Here is a 27,797-nt window from a genome sequence, read left to right as displayed (position 1 = left end):
TCTCTCTCTCTCTTTCTCTAACTCTGACTTTCAAATAAATAAATATTTTAAAAACAAATAGAATTAGATCACTCATCAATCCATCAGAGGACAAGGGCCCACTTGCTGGCTGCAGTCCAGGGTTGATTTCCCCCAATATGCTGCAGGATCACAGTTACTGGAACTCTTGCCCGTGGTGAATGAGATGAGCTACATATGTATGGGGGTAACAAAGGCTCTTGAACTTGAAAAATACATGAGCAATGGCAACTTTAAGGACTGTATAATTGGTTAGTTTTCTGTAACCTCCATAGAATACCTAAAGAAAACAAATGGTCAGACTTTAAAATAAATGAACTCTGAGAATGTTAGCAAAGCCAGAAAGCTCCCTTGTTTAAGGCATTCTCACCCTGCAGCAAGAGAGCAGGCTTCGCTGAAAACTAATGACGAGGTGCAGTTATAATGCAGTAGAGCTTCTGCACTCCTATTCTGCATTCAATTCACGGCCCTGGCAGGTCTGTCACACTGAAGTCAGCGCCTGATACGGAACGAGTTGCACCTTGAGATCTGGGATGTATTTCAGTGGATGCATTTGAAAATACTTGAGGGGCTGGCGCTGTGACGTAGCGGGTAAAGCTGCCAACCTGCAGTGCTGGCATCCCATATGGCCGCTGGTTCGAGTCCCGGCTGCTCCACTTCTGATCCAGCTCTCTGCTATGGCCTGGGAAAGCAGTAGAAGATGGCCCAAGTCCTTGGGCCCCTGCACCCATGTGGGAGACCCGGAAGAAGATCCTGGCTCCTGCTTTCAGATCGCCACAGCTCCGGCCATTGTGGCCAACTGGGGAGTGAACCAGTGGATGGAAGACCTCTCTCTCTCTCTCTCTCTCTCTCTGCCTCTCCTTCTCTATATAACTCTGACTTTCAAATAAATAAATAATTCTAAAAAAAGAAAAGAAAATATTTGCACTCCATGATACTGGGCTAACAGATGTGGTCACCACCTCCTTTTGGGAGGACAGGGGCCTCCCTTTATCTGGACACCATCTAGAAGCCTCACCTAAGACAGAGGCTTCCCAAGATACTGAGGGTTCTTTCTGAGGACAGCTCATGCCTGCCTTACGAAGCAGAGTGGGAGAGTGTGGAAAACGGGAAGAATGTGTAGGTGAAAGAGGAAAGGAGGGAGGGAGAGAGAGGGAGAGAGAGAGAGAAGTGGGAGGGAGGCAGGAAGGGCAGGAGGGGGCGGGGAAGAGAGGGGAATGCTAGCTGCCAAGCACTGAGCAGTATAATTGGCACCACCACTGCCGGACATCCGGGTACAACAACATGGGGACCCGGCTGCTTACCGTGGCCTGATCAGGCTGAGCATCTTCATTTCCCCTTCGAATTTCCCCGTCACTCTCTGCAAAGTGCTATAAAGGAGCACGGCCCAGGTGACCCAATCTTGCTGATGCCTTCATCTCTATTAGTTTGTGCAGAGATGTTTTCCTCAACAGGAAAAGGACCGAAGCTGCCTCTCCCTGCGTCACTTTATGTCACGGTGTCATTTATTCTCCAATTCAGTGAGGACAGATCCGTGCAGGAACCATCACCGGTGCCAAACTGAAGATAGAGCCAACGCAGGAGGGACCTGAGGTGCACCAGGAAGTCAGCTGGGAGATCATGAGTCATGTTTACACGTTCCCCAGATGTCCTGGGTGCTGGCATTACGCAGGTCTGTGAAGTTCCACGGGTGAGAGTAACAGCACAGAGGACATTCCCGTTCCCCTCAGCACCTGTGAGTTTACCTTCAGCTTCAGATGAACACAGTATCTTATACACAACAGGCTCCTCCCTCCAGTGGCTGGATCTCTGAAAAAAGACTAAAATCCATTCAAATGCAATAATAAAAAAAATGTAGTGTCATCATTCAAACAGAAAAGGACGCATATTAAAAATACAAGGCGGGGCCGGCACTGTGGTGCAGTGGGCTAAGCCGCAGCCTGCAGGGCCAGCATCCCATATGGGTGCCAGTTCTAGACCTAGCTGCTCCACTTCTGATCCAGCTCCCTACTGATGTGCCTGGGAAAACTCCAGAAGATGGCCCAAGTCCTTGGGCCCCGCACCCATGCAGGAGACGTGGAAGAAGATCCTGGCTCCTGGCTTCGGATCAGTTTAGCTCCAGTTGTTGTGGCCATTTGAGGAGTGAACAAGCGGATGGAAGATCTCTCTCTCTCTCTCTTTCTCTCTCTCTTTCTCTCTGCCTCTCTGTAACTCTTTCAAATAAGTAAATCTTTTTTTTTTAAATATTCCTTCTTGCATGAAGAAGTCTATATTAAATCCTTCAACTGATTGGATATGGTCCACCCCAAATCATAAAGGCTAATGTGCTTTACTCAAAGACCATTGATTTCAACGTTAATCTTATCCGAAAAATGCCTTTGCAGAAGCAGCCAAAATATTATCTGGCCAATTACAAAATCAACATGAAGGGAGCAGGCAGCAAGCCCTCTCCCTGTAGTTTCCAGGTTAACGGAGTTCAGAGGGAGATGAGCAGTCTACACGTGCACAGCCGCTGTACCTGGGAAAGCCTGCAGAACACAGTGGATGGACACGCGTGCAGAGCTGGGAATCAATTCCAAGGCCGAAGCCTGCTGCTACCATCAAGCAGAATCCTATTCCGTCCTCAAATGTTATTGAGCTGACAACAGGAGACAGTGTGATGTGGGCTTAATAAAAGCTGGGTTGGAAGGCAAAGTGAATCTTACATTTGCCTGAATTCGGCTTTACTGCTACATAAACAAAAAGAACTACGCCGTAAAAGCTCCAGGCAATTCAGAGAAATGTTACTGGAAAAGTAATCAAGAAGAGTAAAAATCCTGTAATGCATGGTAGGACAGAAAGATACATGTCTTTTAAATTTAGGTAATAGTTGTTTAATTAGCCTGATTGTATTTATTTTCTTTTTCAAAGAAAATCTTTTTTTTAATATTTTTCATTTATTCATTTGAGAGGTAGAGTTACAGAGAGAGGGAGAGACAGAGAAAGGGCTTCCATCTGCTGGTTCACTCCCCAGATGGCCGCAATGGCTGGAGCTGAACTGATCCAAAGCCAGGAGCCAGGAGCTTCTTCCGGGTCTCCCACATGGGTGCAGGGGCCCAAGGAGTTGGGCCATCTTCTACTGCTTTCCCAGGCCATAGCAGAGAGCTGGATCAGAAGTGGAGCAGCCAGGATTCAAACAGGTGTCCATATGAGATGCCAGCGCCAGCCCCTCAAGAAAAATCTTAAGACTACACAACACTATAGCCTATAATTGTATTTTTATTTTTTAAAGATTTATTTATTTACTTGAAAGTCAGAATTATACAGAGAGCAAAGGAGAGGCAGAGAGAGAGAGAGAGAGAGAGAGAGAAAGGTCTTCCATCCGCTGGTTCACTCCCCAGTTGGCCACAATGGCCGGAGCCACGCTGATCTGAAGCCAGGAGCCAGGAGCTTCTTCCAGGTCTCCCACGTGGGTGCAGGGGCCCAAGGACTTGGGCCATCTTCCTCTGCTTTCCCTAGCAGTGAGCTGGATTGGAAGTGGAGCAGCCGGGACTAGAACCGGCGTCCATATGGGATGCCGGCACTTCAGGCTAGGGCGTTAACCCGCTACGCCACAGCGTCGGCCCCTAGCCTATAATTTTAATATCTAATAAAAATTAAATCGCTTTATCAGAGGGCGGCTACATTTCCCTCACATGTTTAGTCTATTATTAGCAATACCAGGTTACTTTACGCCTATTAATATTTTATTGAATAATATAAGTTATTTTGAATAGCTACCATATTTTCAGGTTAACGTCAGGACACATTTTAGTACCTATTACAGGATTTTTCGTTATCTCCCAGCTCCGGGTTCCACGGCCAGCGCTACCGGCGCTCCTGCGCCTGCGCACTCCCAGTCCCCGGGGCGCCGGGTGGGAAGTCCTTGCGCGGCCGTTTTACGCCTCTGGACTACATTTCCCAAAGGCCACTGAGGCCAGGCCAATTTAGCTTGGACTACATTTCCCAGAGGCCACCGGGGACAACTAGGACCCCGGATCCCACTGCCAGTTTTTCGTTACTATAGCCGGGCAGCGAACTTAGGCTAAGGCAGTGCTTGTTCTCTGGGGAAGGGCTTTGCGGACTCCGACCAACCCCACGGGGTAACCAGGGCTTGAGTGAAGAAGACAACAATAATGGGAGGAACTGGGGGACCTCTGCGGACGTGGGCCGGCGCGGGACCCGGACCCCAACAGGCGGCGAGCGCGAGGGCAGGGAGGCTCCGTGGGCTCTGGCGGGGTCTCAGGCGCGGGGGTCGTTGCGTGCGCTCGTGCGCGTGCCCGCGAGGACTGGGTGCCCCTGCGTCCGTTAGCTGTGGAGGTGCCGCCGTGACCTAGGCCTCGGCTCGGCTTGCAGCCGCCGCGCGGGTCCGCACCGGGCAGTGGGCCCGTGCCGGGGCGGTTACCAAGCCTTCCGGTGATGTTCTCCCGCAGGAGACGCAGAACTACGATTGCACGAGTTCTCTGTCGTGTGTGTGTGTGTTTATCCAGTCACTCCTGTATTTGAGAGAGCGAGGGAGACAGACAGGTCCCCCTTCCGCGGGCGCGCTCCCCAGATGCCCTCAACGGCCAGGTGTGGGCCAGGCCGGAGCCTGGAGCCCGCGCTGCCTCCCAGGGGTGCGCCAGCAGGGAGCCGGTCTGGGTGGCCTCGGGCTGCGGGATGCGGTGTCCCGGCACCGTGCTGACCGCTGCTGACCTTTCTGAGCCAGAGGGGTCTTCAGGGGACCTCCCCCGCAGAGACTGCGCCTCCTGCCAGGCTGGGAGCTTGGGGAAGCAGCGCCCGGCTCCCTTTCTCTCCCGTTGGTTCTGGATGTGAGGCTGTGCTGGGAATGGCCGTGCGCACGATCAGAGCTCAAGACCATGCAGCTGGCTAGGTCAGGGACGCTCACGTGATGGACTGGTGGGCGGGGAATAGGGTTAGTCCTGAGAAGGGGTACCCGTGTGAGCCCGAGATGTGCACAGTTACGGGCAGTGGTAGTCAGGAAGTGTTTAAGTTCTTTAGGAATCCCATCTAGTATGAGATTTTCTAAGATATTTTGCAAGGTTCTTGTGGGCAATATTTTGGTTATTTAGTGAAGGAGAACAGGGGTTTGGCAAGTTTGTGAGCATCTTTTCCGTAGGCAAGATTCCGTCCACTTTGCATTCATTCTCTTAGTCTATAACCACCACTTAGCCAGAGTTATGTCTTCCAGAGAAGACTCTTGTTAGTGAATGAGCCTAATTATATTGATAAAGTACAATTAATGGATGTGCATATGAAATTTCTGAAGGCAGAGTTAATACAGACTTGTGAAAAAAATGAGTAACCTGAAGATAGAATAGTTATTTAGGGATGCATTCTCTCCCTCTTTCTTGCTAGCTTGTGACTAGGGTTCTGTTTTGTGTCTAGAATAGATTCACGCTAACCACTTATGTTAGGAAGCAAAAGACTCTTAATTCTTAGTTTAAAAAGGAGGCTGTTGGACTTCATACCATGCGCATGCGTGCTCCAGGAAGAGAAGAGCACGCCCTGAGCCTCCTGTAGTCTGAAAAAGACCCTCGAGGCTGGCGTGGCTCAGCAGGCTAGGCCACCACTTGCGATGCTGACGTCCTGTGTTGGAGTACCTGCTGCACCTGCAAAAGTAGCAGAAGATGGTCCGAGTGCTTGGGCCCCTGCCATCTGTATGGGAGACCCGGATGGATGGAATTCCTGGTTCCTGGCTTTGGTCTGGCTCAGACCTGGCTGTTGCCACCATTTGAAGAGTGAACCAATAGGTGGAAGATCTCTTTCTCTCTCTGCCTCTCCCTCTCCCTCTCTCTCTCCTTCTGACATTCTGCCTTTCAAATAAATAAATCATTGAAAAATTGTATTATCTCTTAAGGATTATAGCAGTGTTATGTAAAAGCTGTTAGTGCAGGTAAAAGGACTTCCAAAGACCTGTCATACAAATTACTTTCCCAGTGACAAGCTTTGATATTTCCAGCCATCATATCAGAGTGGGGCCTCTTTAGTGTGGGAGAAATTCAAGTGTCAATTCAAGTGTCAGTCTTTTCTGCTTTTTTTTAAGAATGATTTTTTAAAAAATTATTTATTTGAAAGGCAGAGTTAGAGGCAGAGAGAGAGAGAGAAAAAAAAAGGTCTTCCATCCACTGGTTCACTCCCCAAATGGCTGCAATGGCTGGAGCGGAGCCGATCCACAGCCAGGAGCTTCTTTGGGGTCTCTGTGGGTGCAGGGTCCCAAGCACTTGAGCCATCTTCCACTGCTTTCCCAGGCCATCGCAGAGAGCTGGATCGGAAGTGGAGCAGCTGGGACTCAAACTGGCACCTTATACAAGATGCTGGCACTGCAGGAGGCGACTTTACCCACTACACCACAGTGTCAGCCCTGTAGAATGATATTCTTAAGGCTGCTTTCTAAATTTTGTGCTTAAAATTATAATAAAGCATGCCAGAGAGATGTGTCCACAAAAAATAGAAGCAACGTTCTTCTTTTGTAAAAATGAAATAAAGGGCATGTAATGTTCTTCATATAATAACTTCAATAATAACAGCTAACTCATGTTATACAATTCTTCTATTAAGTGTTTTCTGTGGGTTTTCTTACTCTTCAAGAGAACCATATGTAGTGAGTGGTGTTCTTAACCCTGTATTAGTGATGAGAAAATTGAGCCTGAGCGAGTTCTTCTATTTTCTCCACTTGTCCTGTCTTGGCTGACCTCACCCTCTCCTGGCACCATGAAAAAAGTTCTGGCTTGGGTGATATGAACTGTTTTTCAACATCCAGAGTGTGAGGGTGGAACGAGGAGAATCTGTCAAGGAGAGCCATGGAGCCCAGTGTCAGACGTAGATCAGCCTGCTCCAGGGGGGCCTGGCCGGAACCCTGCAGGCGTCAGCCTCCTCCAGAGGGGCCTGGCCGGAACACTGTAGGCATTTGTGATTCTGCCTCCAGGAAGAGGTCTGCCCTGCGTGCAGCTGTGAGCAGCTGGGTTCCGTGGGCTTCGACCCCCCCACTCTTCCCAAATTTTGTCTGCAGGTGGTCGTAGCCTGTAAGGAGGCTGACAGGGAGGGACAAGAAGGTTTATTGGCCTCCGTCATCTGTGGACATCGAAGCCTCCTTTTCTTCTCCCAGCTTGGGTTTCCCAGAGTCTGATAGAACTCCAACAGAGACGGATTGGTTCTCACGTTCCTAAAGGCATGGCTCACGTAAGTCGGTGTTTCTCCTTGAAATGCTGGGATTTTTAGGTTACATAAGTATTTTTCATGAATTAGCCTGAAGTGTTCTGCCTAAGACGGCACCATCTAATCACCTACCTCTTGAATTCCTCCTGTTTGGAGGAATGATGCCAAGTACCTGTTTCCTCCTTATGAGACTGTTGTTTTCTAACTGGCGTTCATGCATTCATTGAGTAAATTACGGAGCAGGTATGATGTGGGATGTCTTGCCGGGGGGGCTACCATAGGGCAGTGAAGGAGTGAAATGTCCTAGAAAATTGTTTAAGCTCCCCGGGCAGTCTGTGGCTGGGGGGTTAGAGCCATGGGCTTCACCTGATGGCTTCATTGGACCACACGTCAGAAGATTTGGAATTCCCCAGGGACCTGATGAGATGACTGATCACCTTGTTAATAGGTTGAGATCTCATGTCAAAGTGCCAGTTTGTGTTCCAGCTGTTCTGCTTCTGATCTAGCTCCCTGCTGATGCGCCTGGGAAAGCAGTGGATCATAGTCCAAGTTTTTGGGCCCTGCCCCCTGCATGGGAGACCCTGCATGGAGTTCCAAGTTCCAGGCTTTGGCCATTGTAGCCATTTGGGGAGTGAATCAGGGAATGAATGCTTTCTCTCTTTCCTCTCTCTATTACTGTGCCTTTCAAATAAATAAATAATCTTGAAACAACAAAAAAAGCAGGGGCACCAGTTCGAGTCCCCACTAATCCATGTCCGATCCAGCTCTCTGCTATGGCCTGGGAAAGCAGTAGAAGATGGCCCAAGTCCTTGGGCCCCTGCACCCATGTGAAAGACCTGGCTCCTGGCTTCAGATTGGCAGCTCCAGCTGTTTCAGCCAATTGGGGAGTGAACCAGCGAATGGAAGACCTCTCTCTCTGCCTCTCCTTCTCTCTGTGTGTAACTCTGACTTTCATATAAATAAATAAATCTTTTTTTAAAAAAAAGCAGGAAGAAGTGTTGAGAAAGGGGTACCAAATAACAATGTGAAAGTATTTTCTTAGATTGACAGAATTAGACCAAGCTGAGACATTTGGTTCAGTGTATATTTACAAAGATGAAATAATTCGCCAACTCTTACTCCCATTCTTAAGATGACTTTTAGGCCAGTTATGGAACTCCATCAGATTCCCAGCTTGGTGGCAGAGACCCAACGACTTGGGCCATCACCTGCTGCCTCCCACAGTGTACATTAGCAAGAAGCTAGAATTGGAAGTGGAGCTGGTACTAGAACTCAGGTGTTCTGATACAGGGTGTAGACATTGCAAAGTGGTGTCTTACCGCTTCGCCAAATATCCATCCCAATTTTTTTACCCACTTTGTAGAGCTATGACTGACATACAAAAAGCTGTACATATTTAATTAATATAATTTGAAGAGTTTAGGAACCCATGAATCTGATATTTTCCTTCCTTTTTGGCACAAGATATCTGAACTTTACCTGTACCTTCTCTGTCTCACTCTAGACATTGTTTCAAGGATTCCCTCATTCATATTAGTGGATTAACAAAGATTGCCCTTTAGTATCCTGATTTAACTTATTTTTGTCCAATGATTTTGTTTGTTGCTTGTTATCAGCCAATTCCTTCTGTATATCAATGGGTTATAATTTTGTGCTGATTGACATGGGTTGGGCCCACTCTTGAAGAATGTATTAATGTGTACTGCTTGTAACAAACTATGCTTGTAATAAACTATCATAGACTTAGTAGCTTAAAACCACCCTCAATTGTAGTTCTATAGAGTAGAAGTCCAGTGCAGCATAGCCAAGTCAAGATATCAACTACAGCTGGCATTGTGGCATACATGTTGAGCTGCTGCTTGTTATACAAGCATCCCATATTGGAGCTTATAGTCCCAGCTGCTCACTTCTGATTCAATTCCATTAATGTGCATAGGAAGGCAGCAGAGAGTGGCCCAATTGCTTGGGACCCTGCTACCCATGTGGGAAACCCAGCTGGAGTCACTAGCTCCTGTCTTTGGCCTGGCCCAGACCTGGCTGTAGCAGCCATTTAGGGAGTGAACCAGTGGATAGAAGATCTGTGTTCCTCCCCTTCTGCCTGTCACTCTGCCTTTCAAATAAGTTAATTAAGTAAATATGTGGAGAAAAAACTGATATCAACCATAGCTGCTGTTCTTTGGGGCTCAGGGTCCTCTTCCGAGCTCACCGGTTACTGGCAGAATTTATCTCTGTCTGGCAGGAGCCATCCTTCTCATGCTGTGACTATCCTGACTTCCCTTCTGCTAAATCTCTCTGACTTCTTGCACCCCCAGCAAGGAAAAAGCTCTGCTTTGAGGGCCCATCTGGAGTAATCCAGTCCCTATCATAAATCAACTGATAAGTATTTCTTTGCCATGTGATACAACATATTCACTGGCTTAGCAAGTGGGCAAAGGGCATGAGAGCCAAAATAATGTCTAGTACAGGGAGTTTGGGAGAAATAAATGAAGAATATATTGCTATTTATATACTGAAAGCCAGTGGGAAAGCAAAGAAATGAAGTAATAGGAACAGAAAATAAATGAATGTTCTTAGACAAAGCCAGCAGCTTACAACATTCTTGGTGCAATGACATTTTACCTTAAACATGTATAAGGTGAGAAAGATCTGGTCTGCAAAGAACCCATGCCAAAGGCTTTCTGGGAAATGACACCACCTACACAAAAGATGAGAAAGCTTGTGATACATTCTAGGTGCTGAAAGGGGAAGTGATGTGAATAGGAACCAAGAGAGATGTGGCTTGGCATGAGGCCTGATAGGTAAGCAAGGACCACATTATTTATGAAAAGTTAGATGGATTTTAATTTAAGTGCAAAGAGAAATCTGGAGGAGGGGATGGAGGGATGAAATACAGGTTACACAAGTGAAAATTTCATCTGTGTCAGAAGCATTTGTTACAGATGTTAAAAATTTGATGCACAGGTAGACCTGTAGACTAATGGAACAGAATAGAAACCCCAGACATGAATCCACGTATCTGTATCTACAACAAACTCATCTTTGGCAAACTAGCTAAAATCATTCCCTGTATAAAGGATAGTCTCTTCAATAAGTGGTGTTGGGAAAACTGGATTTCCACACGCAGAAGTTTGAAACAAGATCCCTACCTTAAACCACATAAAAAATTCAACTCAATGGATCCAGGATCTAAACTTAAGACCTGAAACCATTAAATTACTAGAGGAAGACGTAGGTGAACTGCTCTAAGACATTGGCCTAGGCAAAGACTTCTTGGATAAGACTCCAGAAACACAGGCCGTGAAAACAAAAATTGACAAATGGGATTGCATCAGGCTAAAAAGCTTCTGCACAGCAAAGGAAACAAATGACAAAATGAAGAGGCAACTGACAGAATGGGAGAAAATATTTGCAAACTATGCATTCAATAAAGGATTAAAAACATACACATGACATAAGGAGCTCAAGAAGCCCAACAACAACAAAACAACCTGCTAAGAAATGGGCAAAGGATATGAGCAGGCATTTTTCAAAGGATAAAATGCAGATAGCAACAGACAAGTGAAAAAATGCTCAGGATCACTAGCCATCTAGGAAATGCAAATCAAAACCACAATGAAGTTTCACCTCACCCCAGGTATAATGTCTTACATAGAGAAATTAATAAACAATAAGTGATGGTGAGGATGTAGAGAAAAAGGTACCCTAATACGTTGATGGGAATGCCAGTTAGTGCAACCATAATGAAAAACGGTATGGAGATTCCTCAGAAAATAAAAATAAATCTTCCATATGACCCAGCTATTTCACTCTTTGGAATATATCCAAAATAAATGAAATCAGCATATGAAAGAATTGCCTGCACTCTTGTGTTAATAGCAGTTCAACTCACAATAGATAACATTTGGAATCAACCTAGATGTCCATCAGCTGATGGGCGGACATATCCACCCATACACACACACATATAACTATATACCAAATGTATATATCCATGATGAAATATTACTTAGTATTAAAAAAATGAAATATATCTACAACAGAATGAATACAACTGGAAATCAGTGTGCTAAGTGAAATAAGCCAAACCCAAAAGATAAATATCAGATTTTTTTCTTATTTGTGATAGTTAATATAATAGTATAAAAATTATGTGGATGTCATATAACTTGGCAATAAGTTATAAATATTGTTTCACTTAATCATACCATGTGAATGACAATATACTCTTCTTTCCCACATTAAAAGAAAGATAGGACTCTTAGGGGTGCTAGTAATGTTTTGTTCTTGGGTGTTGGCTAGGAGTGTGATCAGAGAACAAAGAACTCATCTGTAAACTTACATGCATTTCTTGGTATGTTTATTATATTTCAGTAAAATGCTTTTTTAAAAAAATAGATGCACAGGAACATTCATTCGCTGTGTATTCTGGTTCAGGGGGTCTGGGGGGTGCTTGAATGTCAATGTTTTAATTAGCTCTTCAAATAAAGTGACACCTGTTTCACTAATAACCAGCCTTAGTTTATATAAACTCTCATTAATCTCTTCATTCCTCCTTTTTTGACTATCACAACTATATTTTAGTATTATGGTATTTTGTCTTTTTTCTTCCATAGGAATCTATTTGTTCTACATAGGAAAACAAAAAAATTTTAATTTGCTTTCAGATTTGCAATTGAAATGTGAGATAACCAATTATGACGAAATGTCCACTTATAAAAATTGTACATCTTTTGCTCTACAACAGAGTATTCTTAACAGAGAAAGACCATTTGGATACAGGGATGTGGGAAGACTTTTTGTCAAGGCTCAGCATTTGTTCAACATGGCAGAACACATACCCAGGAAAAACAGGAAGAATGTGGGAGGGACTTTAGTAGTGAACATCAATGTGTCATACATCAGAAGTTGTATCTGGGTGAGAAACCATGTAAATGGAAGGCATGTGCGAAGGGCTTTAGTGCTTCTTCATATCTTGTTCAACATCAGAGAACTCACACTGTTAAGAAAAGTATGAATGTAAAGAATGTGGGAAGGCCTCTAGTCAAGGCTCAGCCTGTGTTAAACATGGGAGAAGGCATGCTAGCGAGTAACCACATGAACATAAGGGATGTTGGAAGGCCTTTCTCAGCAGCCATCAACGTATTGTACATCAAGAGTACTCATACTGGTAAGAAGCCACCTGGGTGTAGAAAATGTGGAAAAGCTTTGTAGTAGCTCATACTTTGTTCAACACCAAAGGATCCATATTGGTGAGAAACCCTATGAAGGTAAGGAATGTGGGAAAGCTCTTATAGCCTATCGGAGACTTATTCAGCAGCAGAATACTCACACTAGTGAAAACAGTTTAGGTGTAAGGAATGTTCAAAGGCCTTTAGTACCTTTTCATATGGTGTTCAACATGACAGAATTCACTCTGGTGAGAAGCCCTGTGAGTGTGAGGGATGTGGAAAGGCCTTTTCTGTGTCTGGACAACTTACTTATCAAAGTATCCATACTGGTGAGAGGCCATGTGAAGAGAATGTGGAAAAGCTTTTTGTAGTAGCTCATACCCTGTTCAACACCAAAGGATCCATAATGGTGAGAAACCCTATGAATGTGAGGAATGTGGGAAAGCCATTAGCTGTTCTCCATACCTTGTTCAACACAAAAGACTTCGTACTGGTGAGAAACCTATGAGGGTAAGGAATGTGGCAAGGCCTTCAGCACTGGTGCATAGCTTGTTCAGCATCTGAGAATTCACACTAGAGAGAAACTATATGCAGGAGAGGAATGTGGAAAGACTTTCAGTCGTGGGAATGTGGAGTCTTTCATGTGCGGCTCATTGTTCAGCATCTGAGAACTCATGCTGGCAAGAAAAACTCAAAATGCAAAAATTGTTGGTAGATTTCCAGAGATATTTTCATTTTTCTGATACAGATGCCCCTTGACTTGCAGTGGGATTCTATCAGTATAAAGCCATCATGTGTTGAAAATGTCAGACATTGAAAATGCACTTAATACAACACACATAACCTGCTGAATATCATAACTTAGCCTAGTCTGTCTGAAGCATATTCAGAACATTTATAGTAGGCTACACCTGGGAAAAGTTATCTAACACAAAGTCCATTTTATAATAAAATATTGAATATCTAATGTAATTTACCAAAAAGAGTAAAGTTTACAGTGCGGTTTCTACTGAATACATTATCAGTTCACATAATCATAAAGCCAAAGAATCAAAACTCAAACCATTGTAAGTTAGGGCCTGTCTGAATTAGAGAATTTATAATGTAATTCAGAAAATAAGGCTTCATTTGTCATTCTTGTGTTTAAAGTATTAGAATAATCATACCAGTGAACTTTTTGGGAAAGATAATAAACATTATTTAATGTTCACAATGTTGAAAGCATGAAGTTTTATACTTAGATATCAACAGGGGACCAGCATAGTTAACAAACAGGAGAGCCAGTGTGCTTACCACTATGGGGTATTGTTTTCAAAATGATGATTAATAGAACGTGCATTCTTTGCTCAGTAATCTTAGTTTCATTATTTTTTCTACCTGTTAGCGAAACTTTGATCGTAAAACCCTACAGATGTAGTTAGTCTAGCAATGCCTCCCTTTGTCCAGTTTAGAACTGTAGGTGAATCTTTCTGACAAAATTTTGTAGAAGGAAAGGAACAGGAGAGGATATTCATGTGGAAATTACCTCTTAAACTGAATCAAGTTTTTGAAAGATACTCACTTTTAATGTGTGTGAAAATGTCAACAGCCTGTGATCTACACTGTCCGAAGTTAAATAGAAATTGGAAGTCAGTAATACAGTAGCAAAGCCAACTACTCCTTTAAACATTCCTTTCTTGACTTTTTTCCTATGAACATTTCAACATAGAGGAAAGTGGAAAGGAGAGCAAAATTGCCACCGTCTTTGATAACATTTTACCTGATTCATTTTTATCTCTGTTGCTTTATGAAGAGAGATGTCGCCCTCTGTTCTTGAAAGCACAGCAGTCTCCTTGTGGGGATTCTACCCTCACGACTTCATCTAAACCTAATCATCCCCCAACTGTCTCACCTTCAAATGGCATCACGTTGAGGATTGGGGCTTCAGCGTATGCATCTGGAGGAGACATACTCAGTCTGTAACATTCTTCCTTCAATAGCATTCTTCCCAAAATTAGCCAAGACTTTCTGGAGAAATGACTACTTCCAGGAATGGACAGAGGTGATTACAGGTGATTGTGGAACAGCTTGGGACAGAGAGCAATGATTCTTTAAAAAAAATTAGGATCTTTTCAAAGACACAAAATAGCCAGAGATTCCCATGGGCATGGGTTGTGATGGTCTGAGTATGAAATGCAGGGTCTTAGTCCACCCGTACAGGATGGACTGGGTCCGAGGAAATGTAAGTGAGCCACTCACCTGTTCCCCAGCCTCCTGATCCTGGAGACAATCAGACGCAGCTGGGAGCCAAGTCTAGCAAGAACTCGTTTATTTCACACGTAACAGAGCCTTTTATAGCACAAAACTGCAGAGTCACTGGGGCAGGGCTAAGGACCAACCAATCACTTAAACGGTCATTTTACGGGGCGATTTCTATAGGACTAGCCATATGTCTATACACTTGTTACTAGTTTTGTTACCTCCCCTGATGTTGCATAGCCAATTAGCTTTGGTGGTAAACAACTTTGGATTTCACCCACCTTGCTTCCTCTGGGCACCATCTTTGAATTGCTTCGTGTAACTAATTTCCCCACATGAAAATTGTGATTTTTTAGTACAGGGCTCAGAAAACTAAAATATAGATTAAAAAAAAAAGACAAAAGCAGACCAGTCAAGAGAAAATCATAGCAATAGTTTGTTTGGGATATTCAAGGAATTTTACTTGTTGTCTTTCCAAAGGACCAAAGATAACATGTGCTTGCAAGAGTGATGAGAAAGCCCAAACTTTAGCAAAAAAAAAAAAAAAAAAAAAAAAAAGGCGAATAGCTAAAACAACACCTGAACACCTGGTGAAGTCTTACCTTCACCACAACCGTGCTTCTGCTCATCCCAAGAATGAATAGACATTAAAAATCAGTTTAATACACAGTCTCTTCGCTGACCTCAACAGGATAAAGCTAGAAAAAAAAAGAGCAGGCTGGCGCTGCGGCTCACTAGGCTAATCCTCTGCCTGCAGCGCCAGCACCCTAGGCTCTAGTCCTGGTTGAGGTGCTGGGTTCTAGTCCCGGTTGCTCCTCTTCCAATCCAGCTCTCTGCTGTGGCCCAGGAGTGCAGTGGAGGATGGCCCAGGTCCTTGGGCCCTGCACCTGCATGGGAGACCAGGAGGAAGCACCCGGCTCCTGGCTTTGGATCGGCACAGCACTGGCCGTAGCGGCCATTTGGTGAGTGAAGCAACAGAAGGAAGACCTTTCTCTCTGTCTCTCTGTAACTCTGCCTGTCAGAAAGAAAGAAAGAAAGAAAGAAAGAAAGAAAGAAAGAAAGAAAGAAAGAGAAAGAGAGAAAGAGAGAAAGAGAGAGAGAGAGAAAGAAAGAAAGAGAGAAAGAAAGAAAAAAGAAAAGGAAAAGAAAGAAAGAAAAAGAAAAAAAGAGCAAAGGGAAAACTGGAAAACTCATAACTTTGTAAAAATTAAATAACATAATCAGTATATCAAAGAAAAACATCACAAAAGAAGCCATAAAATAGAGGTAAAATGAAAATACAACCTACCAAAATGTACGGGATGTGGTCAAAGCAGTCCTAAAAGGCAATTTTACAGATATCAAGCTTGTATTAAGCAAGAAGAAAGACCTCAGATCAGAAATCTCACTCTGGGGCTGTTTGACATGGCAGTTAGGATCATGCTTGGGGCACCCACATCCCGTTTTTGTGCACCTGGGTCGGGTTCCAGCCCCTCTCCTGATTCAACAGTCTGCTAATGCATAGCGCAGGAGGCAGCTGGTGATGGCTCACGTACTTGGGGACCTGCCCTCCATGTGGGAGGCCTGGAAGAAGCTCCCAGCTCCCAGCTCTGACCTGACTCAGCTCTGCTTGTTGCGGGTATTTGGGGAATAAATCAGCAGACGGGCACTCTTGCTCTTTTTCTCTTTTTCAAATAATTTTTTAAAAAGTTGTATGTAACTTTACAACTTAAAGAACTAGTAAAAGAAAAACAAACTGAAACCCAAAACTAGGGCAGGCATTTAGCTTGGCAGCTAAGATACCATTTGGGCTGCCTGCATCCCATACTGGAGTACCTGATCTGCGTCTCAGTTCCACTTCTGATCTGGCTTCCTGCTAATGCACACCCTGGGAGGCAGCCAGGGATAGTTCAAGTAGTTGAGTCCCTGATATTCACGAGAGAGACATGGATTGAGCTCCCAAATGTTGGTGTTAGCCTGACCCAGGCCTGGCTGTTGCAGTCATTTGAGGAGTGAACAAGTAGATTGAAAATCTCTATCTCTTTTTCAAATAAAATTTTAAAAAAGCCAAAGCTAGTAGGAGGAAGGGAGGAATAAAGACATTAGAGATACCTAGAGAACAGAAAAACAACATAGAGTCAGCAAAACCAAAGTCAGTGGTTCAAAAAGATGAACAACGCCTGCGCCGCGGCTCACTAGGCTAATCCTCCACCTTGCAGCGCCTGCACAGCGGGTTCTAGTCCCGGTCGGGGTGCCGGATTCTGTCCCGGTTGCCCCTCTTCCAGGCCAGCTCTCTGCTGTGGCCAGGGAGTGCAGTGGAGGATGGCCCAAGTGCTTGGGCCCTGCACCCCATGGGAGACCAGGAGAAGTACCTGGCTCCTGCCATCGGATCAGCGCGGTGCGCCGGCCGCAGCGTGCCGGCCCCGGCGGCCATTGGAGGGTGAACCAACGGCAAAAGGAAAACCTTTCTCTCTGTCTTTCTCTCTCACTGTCCACTCTGCCTTTCAAAAAAAAAAAAAAAAAAAGATGAACAACTATAACTAAACTTTAGCTATTTTTACCAAGGAAAAAGAGAGAAAAACAAATTACTAAAACAATTAGAAACAAGAGCAGGGACTATTACTGATTTTACAGAAATAAAAACCATTACAAGAGGGGCCAGCATTGTGTTGTAGCAGGTAAAGTCACTGCACCTAGGAAAAGCAGCAGAAGTCGGAGCAACGGCTGAAGGCCTTCCCACATTCACTGCCCCTCAAAGGGCTGTTCGGGGAGAGTTTCCCACAATCATTGCCCTGGGAAGGCCTTTCTCCAGCGTGAACTCTCCGGTGTTTAATCAGGCTGGGGTTGCCGGCAAAGGGTTTCCCAGGAGACTCACACTCACAGCATCCATCGGGTTTTACTCTGTTATGAACACTCTGGTGTTGAATGAGATGAGTGGCATGGCTAAAACTATTCCACATCTCTGCGCGCGCGTAAGATCTTTCGTCTGATTCTCTGATGCCCAGCAGGTGTGAATCTGCGCCCAGAATCACGGCGCTCGTTATGCCCTGTGCAGTGTGCAAATCTCCCCCGGCTTCAGTGCTCTTGTCCACACCGGGCGTGAAAGTCTCCCGTGGCCCCCAAGGCCTTCCCACCCTCCCCACCCTCCCTAGGTGTGCAAAGCTTCTCTGATGTGTTCTCTCTGTAGGTTCCCACCGGCCAGGCCTCGTCTCCTCCCTTCCAAGGGCTTGCTCACCTGCTGCTGCACCTGCTGCTGTGGCAGTTTTACACTGAACTCAGATCTGCTCCCAGATGCTTCAACACACACACGGTTTGTGCCCGGGATATGAGGCCTGATGTGCAGCCAAGTGTGAAATGTCTTTCACACACACGTCACAGGGGTAGGTTTCCTGGGTGGACACAGCTGCGTTGGGATTCCTGTCCTGTGACACTCCTTCTACAGAGACACTTGGCTGAGAAGGTAACTCCTCACCCTCTGATCCACAGTGACGACCTGAAAGCAGAGAAATGCCGGCCAAGTTCACGTAAACTCTGATAACAGCAAACGGCCCCATCGCATGTGCCCACCTGACCCAGGGATGACTTCACGGGATTGTTGGAAACATACGAAACCTTGGGTAATGGTAAGGAGTGGTCCACATGGCAGTGCTGGCCTGGCCGGATCACAAACTGGGAAAGCCCAAGAACACAAGGATGGGGTTCAGTGCTGGGTGGTGAGACAGGATCTCCAGCTCATGTCCCTACCGAGACCTTTAAGCGGGGACTTGCCTACAGCAGGAGTGTCCAGACCCATGAAAATCTTGTTGCAGCTGAGCTCTATACCAGAACTTCTAGGCAACGTGTGCATCTGATGACACCTGCAGCGTAGGCCACCGTGGGCAAGTGCCACAGCAGAAGCTGTGGAGTCGGCCTGAGGCCACGAGGGTGGAGCACGGGCAGAGATGACCATGGGCAAGGCGTCACGGTGAGAGGGGCACACTTGGCGTTCTCTGGGTGGTCCTGAGCAGGAAGCTGGCGGTAATGAATCACAAGACTCCCACCTTTGTCGGGACAGAAAATGCAGCGACTATCTCAGGTGACGACTACAACTTTCACACGGTCACACACCCTTGCACCATTGGGCTCTTTTGTTTTATTTTATTTCATCTTCTTCAAAAATCAATGCAATTTATTTTTAATTTCTAATTGACAACATCACGTGAAGGGATCATGTACAACATGGTTTTGCAATACGTGCGGGTTGTGGAATGGCTAAAGCGATCTAGTTCATATATGTCTTATCTCACATAGTTACGGTCTTTGTGGTCAGAACACCTACAATCTACTTTCTTGACATGCTCCAAGAACACAGTGTGCTGTTGTTATCTATGGAAAACAGAGTTCTTCAAGTCCTTCACCTGCCTAACTGAAATTCTGGAGCCTTTGATCAGCACTTCCTCTCTCCGCCCGCTTCCCACCGCGGCCCCTGCACCTGCCCGGCCACCGTTCTGCACCCTGCCCCTGCCCGGCCAGCGTTTGCAGATTCCACCTGTTGTGGACGACAGCCCTTTATCAAATGTATTTTGCAAATATTTCTTTACGCTCTGAGGCTTGACTTCTTATCCTGTTGACGGTGTCTTTGGCAAAGTGGAAGTTTTTCATTTTAATGGAGTCCAATTTAGTAATTGTTTCTTTCTTGGATCATGCCTTTGTGTTAACTGGTAAAAAGTCCTAGCCAAACCCAAGGCCATCTAGATTTTTTTCTGTGCTATCTTCTGGGAGTTTTATAGATTTGCATTTTACATTTAGGTTTATAATGCACTGAGATAGTATTTTTTAAAAGATTTACTTATTTATTTGAGAGGCAGAGTTACAGACAGAGAGAGGGAGAAAGAGAAAGAGTGTGCACGAGCAATCTTCCATCCACTGGTTCACTCCCCAAATGGCTGAAATAGCTGAAGATGGGCTGACCTGAAGCCAGGAGCCAGGCGCTTCTTCTGGCTCTCCCACGTGGGTGCAGGGGCCCAAGCACTCGGGCCATCCTGTGCTGCTTTCCCAAGTCATTAACAGGGAGCTGGATGGGAAGAGGAGCAGCCAGGACACAAACCCGTGCCTATACGGTATGCTGGTGCTGCAGGCGAGTGGAGGCTTAACCTACTAAGCCACAGCGCCAGGCCCTCAGCTAATTTTTGTGAAGAGTGTAAGGTCTGTGTCCAGAGTATTTTGGTATTTTTTGTCCAGTAACTCCATCATTTCTTGAAAAGATGCTGCTTTTTCCATCAAGCTGCCTTTGCTCATTTGTCAAAAATTAGTTGACTGCGGACGCATCCATGAAGGATCAGAGTGTTCTTGTCACTGGGTACAGGGCCGTCTAAGGATGGCAGATTCTCACCATGCACAGCTTCACTCTCCCTGATTCTAGCCACTCTTAGAAAACACTCTGCTATGTTCTGTTTCAAGGCTAAGTCCTTGGCTTCCCCTCTCCCCCATGCAAGCAGCTGGGGCCGAGCAAGCCAGTCAGAGAGAGGCTCATCTCTGCACCTGCAGCCTCTCCCGAGGGCCCAGCTGCAACGCCGTCGCAAGCTCGGCGCCTGGCTGAGCAGTCTGGGACTGTATCAGAGCCACCCGCAGATGCGCTGTCCTGCCGCATCTTCCGGGAAACCAGCCCCCTTCTCTGCACCGCTAACCCAGACGTCCTCAGCAAGCAGGCGGTCGGTCCTGCTTCAGGCTGCTGATCTGCTGTGGTCCTCGTCTATTAACAGATTAAACTGCCTCGCTCCTTCACCCCCAGACCTTGCCCTCGTTATATTTTTTTCAGATTTATTTATTTTTATTTGAAAATCAGTTACAGAGAGGCAGAGGGGGAGGGGTGATTTTCCATTCACTGGTTCACTCCCCAAATGGCCAGGTCACCACCATGCGCTCTTGAGTTTGTCCTTGAGTTAGGGGAGGAAGAGGAGTGGCAGAGTTAAGGTTTTGAACCACAGTGGAAAATAATGTGAGGACGAGGAAGCAGAGGACTCCCAGGAGAGGCAAGGTGAGAGGACAAGAAGTAGCGTTTCTCCTAGGAGAGAGGTTTAGACAGCGCGGGGGGACGACCTTGAACCCAGCCTGCTGCTGCCTCCACAGCTCTCCAGCAAGGAACTTCAGGGTCAGCCCCTGGAGTGGGACTGGGATGGCTGCGGGCACTCTGGCCCCGCTGCATTTCTGAGACCGGAAATCTGAAGGTGTCTCCGCTCGTGAAGGGATGGGGCAGGAAAAGGAAGAGTTTGCGAGCCCCAGGATAAGGGTGGAGCCAAAGGCATCCCGGAAATGAATTCCACCGCAGGGGAAGTGAAGGAGTAACCTCTGCTGAGTCAGCCTGTCCGGTGCTTCCTGCTGCAGTTGAGAAACGACCCACCATCCTGCCTGTAGTGAGCCGCTCCGACGCCTTTGAGAAAGATGGGAAAATACTCCTCATCTCCAGGGACTGGGGATTGATGCAGCAATGGATCGGTACAAATAAACCTACTAAAGCAATGTGTGTGTGTCGGGGACAGGAGGCAGAAGCTGGCCAAGATGCCTGGAGCCCTTGGTGGAGTGCCTGGGCGCCACGCCCTCCTCTGACTCCTGTGGCTCCAGCTTCCCATCAACGCAGAACTGGAAGGCAGCAGTGACGACTCAAGTGGCGGTGTTCCTGCCACCCGTGTGAGAGGCCTGAATTGAATTCCTGGCTCCCAGCTTCAGCCCCAGACTAGCCGCAGCCATTGTCGGCATCTGAGAAGTGAATCAGCAGATGGGTGGTATCTGTCCATCTATCCATCATCTACCAATCTATCCATCTATCTACCTATCTATCCATCTACCTATCTATCCATCTATCTACCTATCATCTATCCAAGGCCCCTTTTGTTGGAGACCACACATTGCCTCCAGTTTTGAAGAGCGTTGTGCCGGTTGAGGGAGAAGCATCTTCGAAATCACTGCTTCCCAAATGCGTCCCGTGCCCATCTCCCTTGACCCCAAAGTGTGTCAGGAATGGGAACAAATCTGTCCCAAGCATGAGGACTATCAGTGACCTGAGGAGCCGTGAGAGGCCAGGGAAGCTTGGGTGACTTCCCAGAGCCGTCAGAGAGAGCACGGATGGGTGGGTGAGGGAAGCGGCTGGGGCTTCACAGGTTAGTCCTTTGCCCGAGTGTTAATACCTAAACTGGAAATGAAATCCCCGCCCTGTAGACTGGAAGACAGGGAAGCATAACCAAGAAAAGCTATGTTGGGTATTGCGGGGTTTGAGACGCATGAAAAGGGTTTTGAAAGGATGAATTGTATGGTGAATTATCTAACCCCCCATGGTGATCGTTTGTGTACCCCGTAGAATATAGTGGGTAGCAGGAGGTGAATCCCGGAGTTGGGAAAGCAGGCACAGGAAGTCATTGGTGCTCCTGTAGTTATTGTTTTTAATTCCTTCCAAGCCAGACACATGAGACCAGACCTCATCCCACTCCCTGGGATGCCCACATGCCGTGTCATAATGCCTGGTTCAAGTGCTGGCTACTCCACTTCTGATTTAGCTCCCTACTGATGCACCTGGATGCAGCAGATCATGTGGGAGACCTGGCTGGAGTCCCAAGGCCCTAGCTTCAGACTGGCCCAGACCCAGCTGTTGTGGGCCTTTAGGGAGGGAACCAGTGGATAGAAGATCTCTCTCTCCCTTTCAAATAAAATAAATCATTTTTTTTAAAGTGGACATTCTTTGGGGATGATGCTGTGGAAGATGGCTCAAGTCCTTGGGCCCCTGCACCCAGGTGGGAGACCAGGAAGAAGCTCCTGGCTCCTGGCTTTGGACTGGCCCAGCCCCAGCCTTCACGGCCATTTGAGGATTGAACCAGTAGATGAAGACCTCTCTCTCTCTGTTTCTCTGTCTCTCTCTCTCTCCCTATTTCTATAACTCCGCCTTTCAAATAATTACGTAAATCTTAAACTAACTAAACAGATGTTGTCACCTTCAGAGCCGTCACTGTTAAAGCTGTCTGTTCCATTCTGGCTCATGCCTCAATTTTTGGTTTCAAGGTGAGGGGACACAGCTCAGTCCCAGTTGCCATCCATAGATCGGATTATTTTTGCACATCCATGGCACAGCTGGTCAGTCACTATCTAGCCGAAACCAGCTCAGGCCAGCTTGGTGGTGAAACCTCTGAAAACAACTTAAACAGTGGTTTACAGGTGGGCATTTTGCATAGCAATCAAGACACCCAGCTCCACTTCTGATTCCAGCCAATTCCAACTTCCCGCTAATGAACTCTGTGAGACAGCAGGGCCTGGTGAGCAGCTGGGTCTGTTCCACCCCCTTGAACGACCCAGGTCAGTTTCAGGCTCCTGGCTTGGCCCAGCCCTTGCATCTGGGGGGTAAGCCAGCCAACACATGGAAGATTTCGCTTTCTGTCTATCCCGGTCTCTCTGTCTTTCAAAATAAAATGAAAATAAATTTAAAAAAATTAATGTGAGATTTTATTTAAAAAGACAATTGCAGGGGCTGGCGCTGTGGCATAGCAGGTAAAGCCGCTGCCTGCAGTGCTGGCATCCCATACGGGTGCCAGTTCAAGTCCTGGCTGCTCCTCTTTCGATCTAGCTCTCTGCTGTGGCCTGAGAAAACGGTAGAAAATGACCCAAGTCCTTGGGCCCCTGCACCCACGTGGAGACCTGGAAGGAGCTCCTGGATCCTGGCTTTCAACCAGCCCAGCTCTGGCCGTTGTGGCTAGTTAGGGAGTGAACCAGTGGATGGAAGACTTCTCTCTTTCTGCCTCTGCCTCTCTGTAACTCTGCCTTTCAAATAAATAAATAAATAATTTTTAAAAGATTTTATTTATTTATTTGAGAGGTAGAGTTACAGACAGTGAGAGGGAGAGACAGAGAGAAAGGTCTTCCTTCTGTTGGTTCACTCCCCAAATGGCTGTTATGGCCAGCACTGGGCTGGTTGAAAGCCAGGAGCCAGGAGCTTCTTCCAGGTCTCCACGTGGGTGCAGGGGCCCAAGCACTTGGGCCATCTTCTACTGCTTTCCCAGGCCACAGCAGAGAGCTGGATTGGAAGAGGAGCGGCCGAGACTAGAACTGGTGCCCATATGGGATGCCGGTGCCATAGGCAGAGGATTAACCCACTGTGCCACGGTGCCGGCCCCTAAATAAATCTTAAAAAAAAAAAAAGGCAATTTCAGTAGACAGGACATTCAAGTCATAAGATCTAGAAGCATCTGAAAAGGCTGGGGGTGGGGTGGAAGGCATTTCTCTTCCCGAGAGGAATAAATAAGGCCAGAAAGAACTGCTTTCGGGGTGGGGTGAGCAGGTGCGATCATCTGCACAGGAAGTGTTTTTCTTTGCAGTCCACTGCTCCTCAGAAGGGGACGTTGCCAAGGCTGTTCTGCATTCTGTATTGCTGAAGCTCAAGGATGCATTCAAGTTCAAGGGCCTGGAGGGAGGACAGAAGCCTGAATAAACTTTGGTCAAATCATGTTAGCTCATTTTTTGGGGTTATATTCTTTTCTGTTAATTTGTAGATTCATATCATTATTTGAATTTCATTTATGGGTGGTTTATTTTGTGAGACCTTTGATATACGGGGAAAATATTCATAATACTACTAAGCATTAATTTCTTAATTAATTGTAATTTCCCACCAAATGTTGAAACTGTTGATTGTTTTCCCCTCATTGTTGGGGATGAAAGGTTTGACTGTAGGACTCCAAAAGCGGTGTCCTCTTGTGACGACCCCAGAAACACAGACTCCAGACCAGACGATGCAATAGAACAGGAGGTAATTTTATTTCATTTGCGCAAATGGGCCCCCTACTGCTGCAAGCAGCAAGCAAGTGAGAGGAGCCCCGAGCAGCTATCTCACACAGCTTTTAAAGGGCAAAACCACAAAATTAACATATTATAGGCTGGCGTAAGTTCATTGGATAATTTTCAGTAGCGGGCCTTGCAGCTTTCTTTGTTAACCTTGAGCAAGCGTAGGGAAGGGGCTTATCTACAAGGCAGGTGTTCTGTGTATCTCTGGTTAGTAGCTGACTGCTTTCTCTGTGAACTGGTTTACTCCCCATTTCCCAAGGCCATCTCTGGAACAGTTTGTCTCAGGAGCCCCATTTTTTTATGGTGGCTCTTGGCTCCTTTCATTCCCCCATTTTCTCTTTGAACTAATTTTAATCCTAAAATTGTGTGCCGTTAATGAGGGGTTTTAATACGGTCACTGGTGGCCAGGGCTTGATACTGTTGTGTGAGGACTAATGCCAATGATCAGCAAGCCAGGCCTTAGCATGTGGGCCCATGGCCAGCCATGGGTCTCCACATTTTTTTCTTTTTTTTTTATTAAATTGAGAATGGCCTCTGTCTTGGGTTGCCCTCAGTCATCTCTGTCCTTACCCGTCATCGGTAACTCTGGCAGCTTGGCCTAGAGCCCTGTCTTAGGTTGGTACAGGATGCTGAGCGTCTTACCCGTCTTTGAGTACCATTCCAGCCCAACATTAGGTGAGAGATGAAACATACAGCCAAATATTAATTATTTTGATTACAAAGGAGGCTTGGTACAAAGTTTTAAATGATGAATCTCAGTCCATTTATACTATAGGGAAGTCAGCATAAAATGCAGAACACACGGAAGACATCCCATACAAAGTGGGAAAAGCGGTAGCAGTCCAGCCAACATTAATAACCAATGAATTCATTGAAACCCTTCAAATGAATAGTGGGTTAGTAATAAACATATGTTGCATTTTACTCTTAAGTTTATCAATAACAGACTCTATATATGGCACATTGTTAGTAATGTTAAAGCAATATCCCCCAGGTACAGGTTTACAACTTATATGATTTTTTTAACAGCGAGTAATTGTTAGCTGCATGGCTTAAAAGCACTCCTGAGTGAACTTGATTTAATTCTTTGGCTATATTGGATAGCACAGTAGCAGTAAGATTGATTGCTTTGGTCACCAAACATGTAAGCCTTTATAGTCCACGATTATTTCCAAAAGCCAGTCCAGGAACACTTACTACTGATGCAGCCATGGCAAGGGCAGTGTCCTCTCCTATTAGGATGACGTTGTTATTGTAGTCTTTAAGTAAAGCACGCCACTGACGTGCTCTATCCGCTGCTGTAAATACAGATGTTAGCATCAGGGCCACACGGCCCAGGGAGCAATTGCAGAAAGGCATGTTGGTTACATGGAAAAACCCATCCCTTAGGAGCCCTTGTCCCATACCAGTACTGGATCAGGTCCATTCCATTGATTGGTGATAGGATCCCTTTATTTCACCACTGCTCTTTTTACAGCTGTTTTTAAGCAGTTAGAATTTAACAGAGACATCAAGAGAACATAATAGATTACTTTAACTCATTGCTTTAACAGAGGATCAGATTTTGATTTTATGTTAAAGAAAATAACCAAAGATTTTTTTTTATAACATTTTGTGACTTTTTCACACCTTCTGTAACTTGCTCAAACTTTTCTCTTCTCCCCCCCCTTTTTTATTCCAGTATAAACCAGCCATTAAGATAAACAATTTTTATAAATTATATTTTTTTTATTTAAAAGTATTTTTTTTAACTTTTTTTATTAAGAACACGCTTTTATGTTTGTGACCTTTTACATCAAAATGATGGTATCTGGGACTGTAGCAGTCAATGGGAGAGTAATTTTGTTTAATTTCCTGTAATCCACAGTCATTTTTCAGGTTTCATCTGATTTTTTAACATGTCAAATTAGATAATTCCTTTTAGTGATTATGGGAATTATCACTCCAGCACTAAGATAATTTTTTTATTGTTTTAAATTTTTTTTTTATGTCCACCTGGAATTTTGTATTGTTTACACTGAATAACCTTAGTTGGCCCTGGCAGCAGTACAGGAGCTTGATATAATTTTTTTACCACTACCTAGGAGTTTGACTCTAAAGGGCAGTATTTTTTTTTAATTTATATTTATTCTGTACTTATTTTTTTAATTGCTTACACATGTATCAGTATGCAGATAACAAAATCCATTTTCACCTCCCCAAAGCCTATAGTTCATCCCCCTTTTCCACCGGCACTGATAGCAAAACCTCAATAACTTGTGGAGGCTGTGCACTCCGTAACTTGCCATCCCAATTTTCACTCGATTCTGAGCAGAGAGCCCATTCCTTTACCAAAGAGGCGAACTGAAGGTCTTTTCAGCCAGGAACATCACAGGTTACGCATGCAACTTCAGTTTTTTTTTTAAAGAAAGGCATTGCTTTGCATACTTGCAGATCCTGCCAACTACGCCAATTTGTGACAGTAAATTACTTTTTAGCTGTCTGCTGTGCACAGACTTAGTTACTTTTAATCTGCAAGAAATACGCTGCAAGCCTTGTAGTGCACACTAAAATTATTTAGAGGAAAGATGGTAAAGGAGCATAGATTAACAGAATGTTGCAATAAACATGGCTCCATTGCTTTAATGGTACTATGGCAAGATGGTCCACTGATCCCTGTAGGGAGGGCCTGAGGCTGGCCCCGCTTCCAGTTTCCTGAACTCTGTTTTTTAATGAATTACCTTCTTTATCAGTTTTGGAGTGACATTTATTGGCCCAATGCCTTCCCCTTTAGCACTGGAAGCAAATCCCAGGAAGAGCCTTATTTTGATTTTTGACTTCTGGACAATTTTTGTACATGTCCCTGTTGCCCACATTTATAGCACCCTCATTTATCAGGCATAGCCCTCCTTGATGATTTTTGTAATGACATACCAAGCAGAGCGTCAGGTCCTGAATGTCCTGTTATTAATATATTTTGTTAATTTTTCATTAAAGGGACTGTCACAGAACACCTCAATCACAGTAGCCAATTGATCATGTAATCATTACGGGCACATTTAACATTCAGCTTGACTGCGTGTTCCCCCAGGATGAAACAGCAGCAACAGAGGCTTGCTCCGGCTCCCCCCTAAAGCCTCCAAGGACAAGGGTGGCTCATTGCCAAGATTTTAGGCAAGCAGTGCGTCCCATCTCGGGTCTTGGCCAGAGAGCCGAGACATGAAGCATGCCCACCTGTTTATCAGAAAACATTCCTTTATCCTCCTCCCCGGGAACTGGCCAGGCTCCCAAGGAGCAGGAGAAGGTCATTCGGCAGCAAAGTTTCTTGGTTACCAGAGCCAAATCTAGGTACAAGCCTCTCCATCCCAAAAATTTGTCCTTACATTTGGCCCTAGGGTTGCATTGAGAGGTAGACATAATTAACACATCATAAGAATA

At 45.5% G+C, this 27,797-nt stretch overlaps 1 long non-coding RNA gene across 2 annotated transcripts; it reads left to right on the top strand.

Moving 5' to 3' along the window:
* Positions 1–4,322: 4,322 nt before the first annotated feature.
* Positions 4,323–27,717, top strand: LOC103347449 (uncharacterized). 2 transcript variants are annotated; one of them, XR_011384026.1, is made up of 5 exons: positions 4,323–4,909; positions 7,049–7,218; positions 17,767–17,959; positions 18,066–18,202; positions 23,915–27,717. It is a non-coding gene; the product is annotated as an uncharacterized lncRNA (long non-coding RNA). The 2 variants fall into 2 exon arrangements; XR_007913366.2 differs by having other exon boundaries at positions 4,323–7,218.
* The last annotated feature ends 80 nt before the right edge of the window (positions 27,718–27,797 follow it).

Source organism: Oryctolagus cuniculus, chromosome 18 (assembly GCF_964237555.1).
Source record: "Oryctolagus cuniculus chromosome 18, mOryCun1.1, whole genome shotgun sequence".
Lineage (NCBI taxonomy): Eukaryota > Metazoa > Chordata > Mammalia > Lagomorpha > Leporidae > Oryctolagus > Oryctolagus cuniculus.
The sequence above is the reverse complement of the archived record's forward strand: the minus strand, read 5'-3'. Positions and strand labels throughout refer to the sequence as shown.